Below are 16138 nucleotides of genomic sequence, written 5' to 3' on the forward strand. Positions count from 1 at the left end.
AGGTAAAGTGCGCAGCCAGGGCAGAGCAAAGGGCCTGTGTGGGTGCGATGGTGCAGGAAGCTGTGGTAGCATTGGCTAGGTGCTTACAGAATTTAAAAGGTTTGACGGTGTTATTGGATGCTGCGGAAATGCAGGCTTGAATAAAGACTCTGTTTTTGGAGCAGATGCAGTCTATGGTGCCTTTGAAGGAGACAGTAGGCCAGTTTGTCATAGGGTGCACCTGAGGAATACCATTTCCATTCAGCTGCCCTGCACTTGCGTTTAAGGGCAGCCAGTTTGGAGTCGTGCCAAGAGTTGCACTTTTTGGAAGGCTTCAGTAATACCCTCATGACAGGGGCAAGAATATCAAGAGTGTTGGAAACAGAGAGTTTAAAGTTAGAGAGGGCTGTGTCAGGGTGGGAGTCAGCCACAGGAGAAGAAGGAGCTGAGTAGCTAGAGACAAAGGCAGCTACCAACACTCATTTCATGGGTACGATAACCTTGTAGATGGGATGCAGTGTTGGGTTTACCGATGCAAGAGGAGAAGAGAGCTTCAAGTGAGAAGAGAGGAGAGATTGATCCGTCCAGGAGACAGAAGTAGTGAGAGGGATAGATAGTGGAATGCCAGTTGCGATGAGAGCATCCAACGTATGGCCAGCGGTGTGCGTTTGTCCAGAGGGTAGGATGGAAAGAGAGAGAGATTTGGAAAGATTGCGGAAAGGTCCTTAGGAATCGGGTGAGTTGAGAGGCATGTTGAGATCATCCAGTAGGAGCATTTGGGAAGAGGAGGAAAGGAGAGAGGAGGCCAGGTGAGCCTATTCCAAAAGCAAGAGGGAGGGGTGACCAGGTGACCGATAGAAGGTGGCCAGCAGGACTGAAGAGCTAGGAGAGAGGGAGAGCCTGCAGACCAGGCACGCAAATGAAGAATAGGCCTGAGTGGGAATGACAGACACTGGGATCCACTCAGGGAAGATCACTGCTACTCCCCTATCTGTTATGTTTGGTCTAGGCAGAGAGAGTATCTTGTAGCCTTCTGGGAGAAGTGTGTCAGAAATTGTGACCAAGCTAACCTTGAAGCAAGTTTCAGTGAGGGCAAGAACATCAATATCCGGAAGTTCAAGGAGGTTGCAGATGTCAGAGGAGTGTTTGACAGCTGAGCAAGTGTTAGCATGGCAATGTGGAGCAGATTGCCATCTGTGAAAGACTTACGGGGGTGATCCTCCTTACAAGTGGTGAGAGTGCCTGATGGACAGAGGTAGAAGGTGGAGGAGGAGCCAAGGCCGGCAAAGGGAGCAAGGACCGCAGTGGTTGAGAAGGGAGCTAGTGCAGGAGGGGCCACAGGGGGCAAGGGTGCCCCAGATATGGTGTCAGTGAGTGTCAGGTTCACCAAAGAGGAGGCTGACAAGGTTGTTAATGTGGGTGGTGGTGGCAAGGAGGCCGTGGTGAGGATAGAATGGTGGTTAGGAGGTGGCAAGGGAGCCAAGGAGGGCATAGCTGGCAGGGGTACCAGGGATGCTGAATGAGATGGTACAGAAGGAGAAGGGAGGTTGATAAGTTGGGGGAGGAACCTATCAAATAGTAGAAGGTTGGGTTGAGGAGCCTGTACCATGATGGTACCATTGCAGTAGACATTGATGATGACCCTGGAGGTGAACAGAAGGCAAGAAGGACCTCCCAGTGGGTGCCACCATTGATGGGTGAGGAAGAAAGGAGAGAGAAGAGTGATCATTTGGAGAGTCCATAGGTCGGGTGAGGGAACAACAAAGAGAATGTTGGTGAGAGTCTCTCTGGCAGAGGCAGGAATGTAGGTGTCTGCAATCGGAAGGCCTAGGTTAGACCCTAGTGTGTCCTCCTTGATTTTCTTCCTGCCGTATTTAGTTCTTTTTTAGGTAATCAGATATATAGGCAAGTAAAGTAAAAGTTCAGGATGACGTGGGTGTTATTGTTTGGTGGGGCGATCAAATAGCCCAAGAGCGCCAGGATAGTTTTCCCCATCAACCAGGTGAATAATGAGGGTTTGGCCGAAGAAGAGGGGCCCACAACGCCCAGCCAGGACCAGACAGGGGCAGACTGGAGCCTTAGGAGTGGGGCTTTAGGAGGCTACTTCTAATTGGCCTTATCTGGCATACAAAATCCAATCCAAAGTGAAGACTTTACCCAGGCCAAGGCTCAGGCCAAGACTTCACAGCACTTCTACCTCCAGTTCAACAACTTCAACTTCCACAAGAGTTTACCATGAGGGTCTACACCCTTTGCCTCATAGTATTGTACATTCATTTGTGGTACTGAAGTCTCAAATCTACTGACAACCAAATACACCACCACAGCTTCAGTACTTTGTGACTTAAAACAGGTTTTAATTGAGACAAGATTCACTTTTAGCTACTTCAACACCTTCAAGTAGACAAGTCACTCTTCCTCTAAACAGAGGGGCCACCTCTTTGCCTTTCTTCTTTGCCTGTAAAAATACACCACCACAAGTTCAGTGTTTTGTAAGACAGTTTTCAGATAGAACAAGATACACTCTCAGGTACTTCAACACCTTCAAGTAGACAAGACACTCTTCCCCTGAACCTTCCTTTCAGAAGGGCAGCACATCTGCCTTTCTTGTTTCTCTGCAACCAACAACAACCTAGAATTGCCTTTGGGACACACTTCTCTCTTTCTCCAACAGTCTTTGGCAATGTAGCTTGTATCAACTTCAAAGAATGTTCTCAAGTAGCAGGTTTCCCTTTCCCAAACTTGCCTTTTATCTTTCTGCCAACTGTTAGCCAGAATAATTGCCCAGACGCTTTGTTGCTACTCTTTTGGATTCTCTGACAAGCTTCCTGCTGTGCAATATCTGCAATTAGGCTCACATCGGGAAAGGCAGTCTTCCTGCATGCCTTACGCTGTGCAGCCTGTCGCACTCCAGAGTTTGGGGGGACAGGATGCTCCCAGGACAAGGAGGGGAAATCTGCTGCATTAGAGTCCCGGCAGCCCCTTTGGTTCTCCCACTTCTGCCTGGATTGCCAACACTGTGCCTTCTTAGTTCTGCTACTGCTTTTACTGCATAAACTTCTAATTGCCTGCATCAGAATGTGACTCTTCAGCCCTCTGAATCGTCACAGTACTTATGGGATCCTGGTAGTTGAAGTCCCCAACAGCAAAGTTAGTTCTTTGTAGTAATTTATTGAGTTATATAAGGATGAACCATTCGAATTTGTTATTACAGAGGAAGACAGATTATTTAAGGCAATATTTCTAAATTCTGTTCCATTATACCTTTGGTAGTAAGGAGTTTTTTTTTCCTGAAGTACCTTGCATGGTTTTTCTATTGGTAAGGATTGTTCAGGCTTTATGGCATTTGTGACCAGAGCCACAGATCTTATATATGGTTCAGGTACATTATAATTACAACAAGTCATTAACTGTTTTGGCAACTCCACAAGGTTCTCCCTTTCAAAGGAAAAATACTGTATCTCATCCTGTGGTATCTCCTCAGCACCCTGGGCCCTGCCTCCTTCCAGGTGATGCTCCCACAGTACATCACCTACAAGGCAAGGACCATAAAAGATCTGCCTTTTCCTGGCCACCTGGGAGTAGACTTTAGGCAGGGGTGTAGTGAAGGATCCGTAGGATTCATCACAATATATCAATGTGATTTAGGGCATCAACAAACATGATTTTACAGTATCCCTTTTCTCTGTAATGTATTTCCCTTTCTCATGTAAACCCTCTTATTTCTTGAGTTCTTCCTTTGGGTTTTCACTAGTTTGTACCAAAACATGGCTACACACTTTTCGGGTCTACGGTAGGACAATCTTTTGTCTGACTCTCCGGATCTTTTACTTCATTTAGTCTATATCACTCCAAGGTTCTGTCCCTGGGGTGTACGTGAAATTCATTTTGTATTCATTAAATGTCTGAATGTCCTTTCCGTGTATGGATACAAATTGGTGTATTTTAAAATAAGCATTTGACATAAATACACTCCTTGTTTTTGTTTCATACCAGTTGAATGACGAGTCGGAACTCCTCGCGGAGCCCATTTAGAATAAGCAAGGTTTAATCAAAAGGATGAAATCATCTCCAGTGGAAGAAGATTATATTTTGTTTTGCCTATATGTTACCAAACCTTCCACCGATAGTAGGGGTTTGCCCTACCTAGTGTTAATTTCCATCAAAATGTTCATCATGGAAATAGCAATATTTATTCTCAAGGGTTTCAGGTATTTTGTCAGCATTAGAGACATGAATGTATCCTTTATTAGTATAAAACGAAAAGGAGAAACATACCACAACAATAATTATTCTGCTAAGCATTATCACCATGGCAACTCCAAAGCCAGATCCTAGCAGAAACACAGGATTGGTACTTCTACGGGTTGGTGGTAAAGAGAAAGGATGCTCAAGTAAGTGAGGGCAGAATTTGGATGAATAAATCCATGAAAAACTCCATGGTGGAGGTGACATTTGTAGAACTATAAGGACTATAGAAATCTGAATGGGGATCTATCTCTTACAGGAACTTGGCCCTATAAGGGGAGTGGAGTCTGGTACTCACCAGTATATAGGAGGAATCCTTACAGAACACTTGGGATCAAGATGTTCAGCCATACTGTAGCATAACCCTGCTTTGATATAGGTAAGACTTTGAACCTATTATTTAGCCTATCAAGTTGACATATATGGGAGGTTGTGTTAAATCCCATATCTTTTTGCCCTATTTATATACTACTAGAGAGAAGGGAGAGATAAGGAAGCGCTAGAATACCTGAAGAAATCGGGAATCTACAATATTTAACTGATAAAGCCAAAGATTCATGATTGAGCAGAGAGGTATGTAATTTAAGACATACTCTTTACCCTTGGAGGGATGAGGGTATACATGTTTTATGTAAATAGAGATTGATACTCAATGACTAGATACTAATAGGGTGTTCACTTTTTGACCAACAGAGTTCTCCCCTAAGAAAGAAGAATTTTTAAATTGCGGCACAAGACAATTTCCCCTGAAGAATGTCCTACATCACTGTATCTTAAGGACAGAAACTTGTACAAGTCGGGTTGTTTGTATTATACCAATAGTAAATAGGCCATTAGTAGTGTGATATAGGAATCAGAGTGTGAGTTGTACACACAATGTAAGATCCTTATAGAACATCTGAAAACTTGCCGTACTTATGGTATTTCTACTTGTGTGGTTTTAAGCATAATGTATATGTTTTATGTATGATGATCATAATTTTTTTGATTGTTTTATGAAATTTAGAATCTTAATAAAATTTTGTGATAATTGATACCACTTTTTGCTGTGGGAAGAGTGTTTAGTGACACCTAAGTAAATATCGGACTGTCTATTTGTTTATATAAGTGTATGTGCACAGAGCAAGAGGTCTGTTTTATCCCTAACTGTGATTCAGTACCGTTTTGAGAATAGAACTCCAAAGAAGTGAAATGTTATTCCTTCTAGAGCTACAGACAATATGTTCAAAGCAGTGCACAAGGTGAAGACTGTAGCACACTTTCAAATGCATTCATTATGGTATCATAAATTGTTTGTCTTTCTATATCAGAGATCTGTTGTACATTGGTCATAATGTTAAGTAGGTTTAGAAAACAATGTGGCAAAAGAGTTACCCAGTTTAATGGTATTTTATAATCTAATAAACACAAAGGGGGACTTGGAGTGGGTGCCATACACTGTACATGATCCCAAACATGTTATCACACAACAGAAATACAGGTTAAGTCAACTGATTATTACTTAACATGTATTTTCATTCAATATAAATGACCCTCCAACCATACTGTCTGAGCCCTCGGAGTAATTGATATTCCTAGGTGCCGGTGGTGAGCTACCTATCTAGGGTGCGGGACAGAGGGAGGCTGACACTATTGCTCAGAATGGTTTAAAAAGAACAGACAGACACTTTGCGCTGTATCCAATGTACTGGATTCTGGCATGGACCTCGATTACTATAACTGTCCTGCTTTCTTGAACTGCAAATTGTTTAAAAGCAACATTAACTCATTAAAATGTGAACTGAACTTGTGCACATATTTATTAAGAACATGGGGTATCCCATTATTACTGGGAAATCCCTAAGTGGTGTTAGCCGACCGGTTTTGACTTCATCAATCAAATCCTGGTAACCCTAGATTTAGAGTCACTATATATACGAGAATCCAACAGGAAGCGACAATCACTGTAATTGACAAAATTCATAGAGAAAAACAACCACCTCGCTTTGACTAAGATCTACTTTATCTGTGAAAAAGATTTCTATGATCAAACATCAGGAATCGCTATTGGGCATCCTTTTCCCCCAGCCTAGGCAACCTCTATGTAGCAGATTTGGAAAAAACAACCAGTTATTATGTCAACAACCCCTTCTATAGCAATATCAAACTATGTACTAGATGTATAGATGATATTTTCTTGATCTTTGAAGACACAGATGGAAACCTTACTGATTTCATGACATGGCTTAAAACACAGCACGGCTTTCTCAAATTCATCTTGACAAGCAGCCACTCCGAGGTCAACTTCCTCAACCTAGTTCTGATTGCACAAGATGGGGTAATCAAGAGCACAGTGTACCACAAACCCACTGATAGAAATTCACTACTACTATTTCAGAGCTAACTTCCTAGAAGCTTCTCAGAAAATTGACCTTTTAATTTCGTTGTTATCAGAGGAACTGCACTGCCCTGTGCGACTATGACCAACAGTCGACTGATTTGGAAATAAAATTAAGAAACCGGGATGCCCGTAGAAAACAGTTTGACATGCTAAGAAGAGGGCCAGGCACTTTCCCAGAGATATCACTCTCGAACAACATGGGAGGAAAGTAGATAACCTAAACAACATTACGGCAATCTTCAGCTATTCTCTGCTGCTCAATTGGCTTAAAAAAGAAGTGACAAAACTCCGACTTATACTGAATGTGGGTGAAGACATATCACAAAGACAGAGGCCACTCTGACTTTAGATAGGGAGCTGTCTTTGCCACATACTTGGGTGGGGACATTCATTTTGGGGCTGATATCTAAAACCCACAGAGAAGATATCATTTGGATGCCATTAGTAAATAAACACTTGGTGTCCCCCCTTCCCTGCTCTCCTCCCATGGGTGCAGAGGCAGTCCTTTCCTGATTTTCAAGCAATCCATAAGCAGATGTACTGATGCTTGGCAATTATGAGGCATCTGAGGTCCTGAAGAAAGTGGTCACACATACGTGAACCAGTGAAACCAGTTGGTCAACACCACTTAGGGATTTTCCAGTAATAATGGGATACCCCATGTTCTTAAAAAATATGTGCACAAGTTCAGTTCAAATTTGTATGACTTTATGTTGCTTTTAAATAATCTGTAGTTCAAGAAAGCAGGACAATTAAAGTAATCAAGGTCATGCTAAAACCCAGTACATTGGACACAGTGCAGCTGTCTGTTCTTTTTAAACCATTCTGAGCAATAGGGTCAGCATCTCTCTGTCCTCTCACCATAGATAGGCGGCTCACCACTGGTAGCTAGGGATAGCAACCACTCGGAGGGCCCAGATAGTATAGTTGGAGGGTTATTTTGATTGAACGAAAACACATATTAAATAATAATCAATCTAATAATCTAAACCTGACATTCTTTCCCTTTAAGCCAGCTAATAGATTGTTGTGTGTCCTAGTGCATTTTTATAGTCTGAAGTGAATGCCTCCAGAAAGGTATACCATTAACTCAAATGCATCTGTTGCTGCTAAATAACCTATCCCCTCCCAATATATCCATCAACTACTACTACTATCTGATCTAGTTTAATCTTTCTGACACAATGCAGTTGGGGAGGTTCCAAGGGCCATAACCACCAATCATTTCCGTAATCAGACATCCAATCCTATCTCTGCAGAGGTCAGCATGAAACTGTTGTGCTCTCTGCCAGTCTCTATCTGCCTCTAATATCTGTGGATGATCCATCCCACAGATACCCTGCCCATGGTCAAGGCATTATCTGGCTGGAAAGGCCCCATACCCCTGCAATGGGACCATAATCTTAAAAGGAACACTGAGACCACTGACAGTTTCAGCTTGTGCAGTTCGAGAACTGCCATTGCACAATTCAAGAGGAATCCCATACTCTTGGGTAATCTCTCTGGGTCAGATCTAGTGTTGCAAATTGTCAAAAAACCTCAGCAAATGTTAATTGATGTATTCCTAAACTTCAGAGCAGGCCACATCCGATTCCATGTTCTCATCTGCAGCTGTGATATTTCAGGTCAAACAATTCAACAAAGGTATCAGGCGCCCCTCTCTCGGAACAACAAGGCATGATAACCTGTTCAGTGGTTGTTAACCACATTGAGAGTTCGCAGCCATCTGCTTTTTGCTCACTGTACCTTTCACAGATGGGAAATATCCATTTGCATATCAGTCTTTGTCCCGCCCACATGGGCAGTCCAGCACCGAAATGCTATGGCAATTTCTCTCTGAACAAGAGTACCACTAGCAACCCCATACACGTGTTTCAGCCTTGTTGGGCATCATCAGTGAGGTGAAGCTGAGCCTCTCTAAGCAAGCTCTCAATGTGGTTAACAACCACTGAACAGGTTATCATGCCTTGTTCTTCCGAGACAGGGGCGCCTGCTACCTTTGTTGAATTTCAGGTCAAACACATCAGCAGGTCCTCAGTGATTGTGCTCAGTGCAGAAACGACTCACAGCTTACCAGCCTTGGCATTTATAGTTCTAAGCTTTACCCCAGTTATAATGATGATTGTTTTTCCAAGTTGGCCTAATCTGTCATGAAGTCATTGGCCCTTGTACACATTCCAGGCTACAATCACAGAAGTTCCTCCACTCCACACCTCATCATCTAAAGTTTGATTATGTCTTGTGATGAGAAATGCTCTCTACTGTGCCAAACTAATGACTGCACCCTTGGAACAATTCTGGAACTTGGAATTTACCTGGGAGGCAGACAAAGGTCATGAGAAACTGATAGTTGAAAAGTAACCACCTGTGTCCTGATATATCTAACCTGGCTGTTGTTCCGTACCACAACTGCTGGCTTTGTGCAGTGGCATGATAGTTACATTTTGTCACATTTATAACATGAGAAACAGAACACCGAATAATGGTGCAAGGTACATCATGTGCTAAATACAGAATAAGGAAGGAATGACACAGCATACCTTTTTGATAGTAGTTTCAGTCTCCAATGACAAATGTGTCAAGAGAAATCAATAAAATAATAAGTACCCCTTCCATTATCTATTTAATGGTCTGAATAATAAAAAAAACATGGGAAGCCAACCTGTGTACCGCTTTTGGGCGAAAGACTTTCGTATGCATGTTTTCCCAACAGTTATCTGAATCTTAACACCAGTGTGCTATGTTATCAGCCACTCAGAGGATTTATCATGCCCTGACAAATACTAGGTTTTAGCACAATACAAGGCAAGACCACTAATATGGGTTGACGTGGGAGACATAGATTCACCAAATTTTATTTGGTCCATTTGGGAAGTGACAATAACATGAACAATGGGCCATCCTGTATTGTCTAACAGTAGTTGTATAAAGTGACTTTTGATAATCTTCATCAGAAATCCATTAGGATGGGTAATGCATTGAGGGGACCCTTTCCAATGTTCCACTTAGATGTGGCGTGCTGGCAGTGGGGTTGCACTGATTTTCCCCGAGTGGGTCCCTTCCTCCATCATACCCACGCAACTTTAATGTTCCTTTGAGAGCCTGATTTCTAAATGGCCCGATTTCTGCTCCTTTCGCCACATAGCCACCTCTAAACTGTTTTTTCAGGGTGATTTCAACATCCATCTGGACTCCTTTGTCATGGCATCCACTCTCTTCTGTAACCTTTGCACCTCGTTCTCCCTCTCCATTCTCCTTTCTGGTCCAAGCCACTAGGCTGGACACACTATTGATGCCCTCATCCACTCTGATCTTTCACTCGCCTCCCCACTGATCACCCCCTCTCCTGCTCAGACCACTCTCTCCTCTCACCCACGTCCTCTCAGTCCTCTGAATGCACCTCCTCCAGCCTTGCCAACCTTGTTCATGAACATCTATCTGATTAAACAAGTACTAGCTGTAGCCTTCACATCCACCTTCATCCCCCACTCTCCCCTCATCCCAGACTCTAGCTCTGTCGCTGCTCTCAGCAACCTCCATCTGGCCATTACTAGCACTCTGGACATTCTTGCCCCAGACATGAGGATCCACCTGAAAACTGCCTCCAAGCATAACTCTTGGTACGACTCTGAGCTTGCAGCACTGAAACACAAGTTCAGAGTCACAGAACAGAAGTGGCAGACCTCTGGCTTACCCTCTGACAAACTGGCCTGTTGCCTGCTCCAAAGGCAATGCAGGCTTTCCATCCACGCCAAGAAAAGGGCCCACATCCAGGTGCACATCTGTGGTACATCCAACAACATGGCTGAACTATTTAAACTGTGCAGGTCACTAGCCACCCTCTCGCAGTCTCCTCCTCACCTCTCCCCTCCCAAGCCCTCTGCAACGCATTGGCCACACATTTGAGTACAAAAACTCAGCACATCCTGAGCATCCTTGCGTCCTTCACCCCCTCAACTCCTCCACCCCCTTGCCTCGTATGCCTCCCACCTCCCTTCTTCCTTTCTCTCCTCCTTCTCCCCTATCGCACCTGATGACATCAGAGTTGTCCGCTCCATGAAGGTCTCCTCCAAACTGGCTTTCCCCATGCTCTTCAAGAAACATTAAGGACAATATTGGCTCCCTTTCCCCTGCACTTTCTGATTGCTGCAACCACTATTTTACCACTGGATCTTTCCCCTCCTCCCTTGAGCACTCCCTTGTGTTCCCCCTACTGAAATAAACTTCAGCAGACCCCACTTATCCAGCCAGCTACTGCCCTGTATCTATCACCCCCTTCCTTGGGAAACTCCTGGAGAAGATGGCCTTCACCCAACTTACCTCACATACTGAACTAGTTAGTTCCCTCCACGACCATCAATCTGGATTCTGAGCAACCAGAGGCATCGAATCCACTATTCTGAACACCCGTGAGGAACTGCGCACATCTCTAGATCCAACTCTCTGGCTGTTCTCCTTCTACTTGACCTCTCCTTTGCTTTTGACACGGTCAAACACTCCATCCTCATAAAACGGCTCCATGATACCCTGGGTATCGTGGAGCAGGCACTGGACTGGCTGACCTCCTTCCTCATTGACTGTCCATCCCAGGTTATTCTGGGCACTTTCTCCTCCCCTACCTCACCTCTTTCTCCACATGTGGAGTCCCCCAGGGATCCAACCTCTCTCCCTGGCTCTTCAACACTTACCTTGCTCCACTTGCACAACTCATTTCCACCTTCTCGCCTAACATCCAGTGTTACGCAGAGGACACACATCTCTGCTTCAAACTTCCCTCTGACCCTCTCCTTACTTTATTCTTCCATCATTCCGGACTGTCAATCTGCCATCCAGTCCTGTGCACTTCCAGCAATATCTGCCTTAATTCCAGCAAAACTGAAATCCTTCCTATTGGGACTGCTGCTCCCTCTTATGTCGCCTCACTGTGGCCATCCTCTATGGGTTATACCCAATCTCTTTCATCTGAAGCCAGAAACCTTGGAGTCATCATCATCTCCACACTTTCCTTCTTTCATCACATTCAGGAACTTGCCATGACGTCCCACTGTCAAATCTTCCTTCTCAAAAGAATTCTACTGTTTCACACTCTCTAGGCTAGACTACTGCAGTAGCCTTTTCCTGAATCTACCCTCTTCCTCTGTAAAACCCCTCCAGCTAATCCATAATAGGGCAGCAAGACATATCCTTGGCCTCAATGCCAGTGACTGCATGTCTCCAGGCCTAAAAACTCTTCCCTGTCTCACCGTTGCTGCAAGGTTCAATTTCAAATCCCTCTGCATCATCCATAAGGCTGTCTGGGGCCAGGGACCACGCTATCTACAACTGTCTCTCACGAAATACTCTCCTTCTAGATCTTTATGTTCCTCCGGGACCAACCCTCTGTGTGTCAAGCGCTTTGCTAAACAGAGGGCAGGTGGCCGACCTCTTTCCTCAGCTGGCTCTCTCTTATGGAACAGCCTCCCCTATTCCTCTTTGTCTTGAGCCGGATCTCCTCAAATTCCAGAAGCTCCTCAAGACTGTGCTTTTCACCTCCTCCTTCCCTTCCTCCCTCCTCTGTTAATCCCACAATTGCTGAGAATGGTGACCAAGGCCCTTATGTGTCCTTCTGAGCCCTGGCCTCCCACATCTAATCACCTCCAGCCTCCGCCTGCTCCTAGCACTTGCAGTTGTCACCCACTGGCCTATGCCAATGTAGGCCTTTACTTACCTATTTATTGGAAGTTGACCTCTTCCTAGCACTTCCTCCACTGGGCACTTACATCTGCTGCACACTATATACATTGTCTCCACCACAACTACCTCCCCACCTCTGCCATTGAAATGACATTCTTCAGATTGAAGACTCAAAATTGTCTTTTCAAATGATTCTCCTGTTTAAACACAGTGTTTGTGTTCTAGGGCCCCAAGGCATTGTTCTCAAATAAAACCAGGTAATATAGAAACAGAAGCAATACTCTAACTGGCACCAGTTGGTGCTTCATCTTGGGAGCTGCCCCTTTGTAACAGCTGGCCATTTTTATCAAGGTTGCCAGCTCAGGAACTTTTATAGCAGTGTTAGAAGTAAAAAGAACCTGATAGGGCCCCTTCCAGCACGAAGCCAATGGCATTTTCTGCTGGTTTATCTTCACATTTACATAATTCTCAGGCTCAAAAGAATGGCAGCCTTGCTCCAGCTACTTTATTAGGACTTTTGATTATTACTTATTATTACTTATGATTGGATAGATCTAATGCATTTCATGAGTCTTTTGAAGTACTCCAGCATTATATCGTTTGTCAAATGTGTGATATATTAGATGCATTCAGTGGTGGTGAGGAGGGAAGAAGCAAATACCTCATGTGTGTTTAAACCAGTTCTTCTGTTAACAGTACTTTTAATGCTAAAATGTGCCAACAATACAGTATTTGTCCATTTGAGACTTGTTTCAGCAATTAACATGGACAGTTTGTTTGCAAGATTAGGTTTTACACTTTTATGTTAGCAGAACACAATATCCTGAGGTGCTGGGAGCACCCGAAGACCCTTATTTTGTGTTACTTGGGTTTTGTGAAATAAACCCTATGCTGGAGGTGCGCTATCCTATCTAGATTTAGTATGCAAAGAAATATATAATAGTGTGCTGCACCGGTGGGGAAGGTTAGATGACTTTTCACTGTCACCTAAAACGCAAATAGAAAGTCAAAGGGGGTATCCTCACTATCCGTGCTCACAACCATGAAGTATGATAGACCAAAGGATAGTTTTACTTATAAGCACCATATGGTGTAGATTTTATTAGTGTAGAAAACAAGCACAAAAAGGTCAGAGTAATCCAGATTATATAATTTTATCTTCAGATGATGAATTCATACATGTTTTGTTCAGTATTTGGTGATTCCCTACGAATTAGTATTACAAGTGCAATTAGAAATACAAAGTCACCATGTCAGTAAGATACATATCACATAAAATTCCGACACCTATGGGTAATTGTTAGATATAGATGTAACCCAATTAGTCTCTTTTGTTCAACAATTCTTATCTCTCCTCCAGTCAGACCACTAAATGAGTATAGGAGCATTCTGCTCTTCCAATTAGTTTGCTTTTCCATCTTCTGTGTCTTTATGTAAGCATCTTCATATGGGAACGTTCTCTTTGACATCCATCCATTCCCTTCAAATTGACCTCTTATCATACATGCTGCTAGATGGATGAGGCACTTCGGTTAATGTATAGATATTTCTCTTGCTATAAATGTTCTGGCTATGCTCATGGCATAAGGGATGAGGGAACATACATAGCAGCTCTCTTCTGGCGTTCTACTCCCCACCTCACTCATGTATTGATAGATATTATTTTTTAAATGGGCTGAGTTATCAAGGTATGTATTTATATCCTGACAATTTGATTCAACATCCCTCTTGACTCGGTTAATTTGTTTGGAAATCTCAGGGAAAATATCACTCATGCTTGTATTAGGGAAAGAGATTTCTCATTGTTGGATACTTCATTTAAATTATAAAACATCATTTCATGATATATTATAAGCATGAGGAAGTAAAGAGAACACAATGTACAAAATGCAGCTGCAAGAAGTATTGCAATATCCTTCATGTGTTGAATTGTATCCTGTGCATTAAGCGCCCTTCTTTCTAAGAATGTGTAAGATTCTCATTTTCTTTAATTCAATCGTTCAGCTTCTGTCACTTTTAGGAACCACACATTTTTATAACAGAAATGTTTATGTGATTGCAATGAGGATCCTGAAATTAATAGGATTGTTTTTAGGATTTTACGAAAAAGTGACAATATCAATGTGTTGTCTCACTAAAGCTGGGTAAGATCGAAGTATGTATACAAAAGCAGCATACAGAAATGGGTGCAATGTTATAGGCAGCATAAAGTGTCATGTGCGATCTTCGTGTTCTGTTTACAAAGCTTTGTCTCTTTAGCCTAATAGGAATAGTTCTGTGAACACAGCAAAGTTTGTTTATTTTCCCTTTAAATTTAGGAATAATTGACAGTTCAAATTGTTTTTATGTAATCTGTTCTTTGTTGGCTCTTGGTAGCGATCTGGTCTGCAGATTCTCTTGCTTCATTGTCAGCGGGTGCAGGAGGGGTAAGGGTCTCTCCTTTGTAAAGCTTTACATCATTCAGGTGCAGCCAAGCTCCACTTCCTTTGAGCTTCACAGCAATGGGAATGGCCCTCTCTACCAGGTACAAGTTTACAGGATTAACTATTTGGCTGTCTTCTTCAATCTTCTTTGACCCTTCCCTCTCATTTTTTATCTGTTGGGAAATAAAAGAAACACTAGCTGTCATATTTGTTAAATAATCATGTATATAATCCCCTAATGTTTTTGCTACACATTGGGCATTGGTTTGTATTTGAGTGGGAGGAGCAAGGGCTACTATTATGCGGCACCCAGTCACCAACCCATGAGGAGTTAGGTGGTGATCTTGTGAAAACAGAAATAATATATCAAGGCTGAGTACCCCAAAAGGAAATACACCGAACACGGGTTACAAAGGAACATACAAAGTACTTTATTCTCTACTGAATTCAATTACAAAAACAGTGCAAAATCAGATAGCTGTCGGCCCGCAGTACAACACAACAAACTCCAGCGTGGTTCAGTGTGTTCAGTGAGAGACGCTGTACATTAGAATGCATTCGCTTTTTATACATTTTGTGGGCGCGATGCCCAGCTCCACTTCGGGTTAATATTCCTTTTAATATATCACCGATCTAGGGTTCGTGCCACGTCTCAAATAACCGCATATAACTGGTTTGCTTTTAATACATGTAACAACAAGCGTATGCAATAGCTGTGTATTCTAAAGTTTTCCATGCAGGCCTTCTTAAACATTAATACAATGTAATAAGACAGATGTTCTTTGTTCAGTATTCGAATATATTGTCTTGACATATGCTCGTGGATTAGTTTTCATTGCACGAGTAATCCCTTTACACATAGGTCAACGAAGGACGAGGTCTCAGTTCATGACCTCAACAAGTGGCCTGCAGGCAAATTACACATTAGCTATGTACAGAGGTCAAGACGGCCATGTTGTATTTTTTCAATGACATCATCCACCATTTTAGCTCAGAGGGTGACTTTTACACAACGAATCCTAAAATGGCGGTTTGACCTAAAATGGCGGCCTACATAGATTTAAGGTCAGGACTTTGCAACACAGATTTCTTTCGCAAGCGACTTTCGAGCAGCTTGGCGTAGGCCAATATAAAATATTTTTATTACAAAAGGAGGCACAATATACTTTCTTATTTTGACAAACCCTCCTTTTGGCCTATGCCAAGTGCTAAAAAACTACTTTGGATCTCCCTGCAAATAACTCCATGCATCATTGTCCATGCACCCTGAATCACTATCAGAAATATCTATTGTCATTAGGTCTTTTGCTAAAATATCCTTCAATACGTATTCTTTGGCAGTCTTATCTGGGGCATATACTTTATGTCCTATCGAACCTATCGCTTGTGCGCAACATCCCCCTAGTATCGAAGACATACCAGGCAGAAACTGAAT

General features: G+C 42.9%; 1 long non-coding RNA gene across 1 annotated transcript; it reads left to right on the forward strand.

Annotated features, from left to right (window-relative positions):
- The first annotated feature begins 4336 nt into the window (after positions 1–4336).
- Positions 4337–4767, forward strand: LOC138512963 (uncharacterized). The gene is made up of 3 exons (XR_011281636.1): positions 4337–4373; positions 4487–4606; positions 4703–4767. It is a non-coding gene; the product is annotated as an uncharacterized lncRNA (long non-coding RNA).
- The last annotated feature ends 11371 nt before the right edge of the window (positions 4768–16138 follow it).

Source organism: Ambystoma mexicanum, chromosome 12 (genome assembly GCF_040938575.1).
Source record: "Ambystoma mexicanum isolate Mex_15411 chromosome 12, UKY_AmexF1_1, whole genome shotgun sequence".
In the NCBI taxonomy this organism is placed as follows: domain Eukaryota; kingdom Metazoa; phylum Chordata; class Amphibia; order Caudata; family Ambystomatidae; genus Ambystoma; species Ambystoma mexicanum.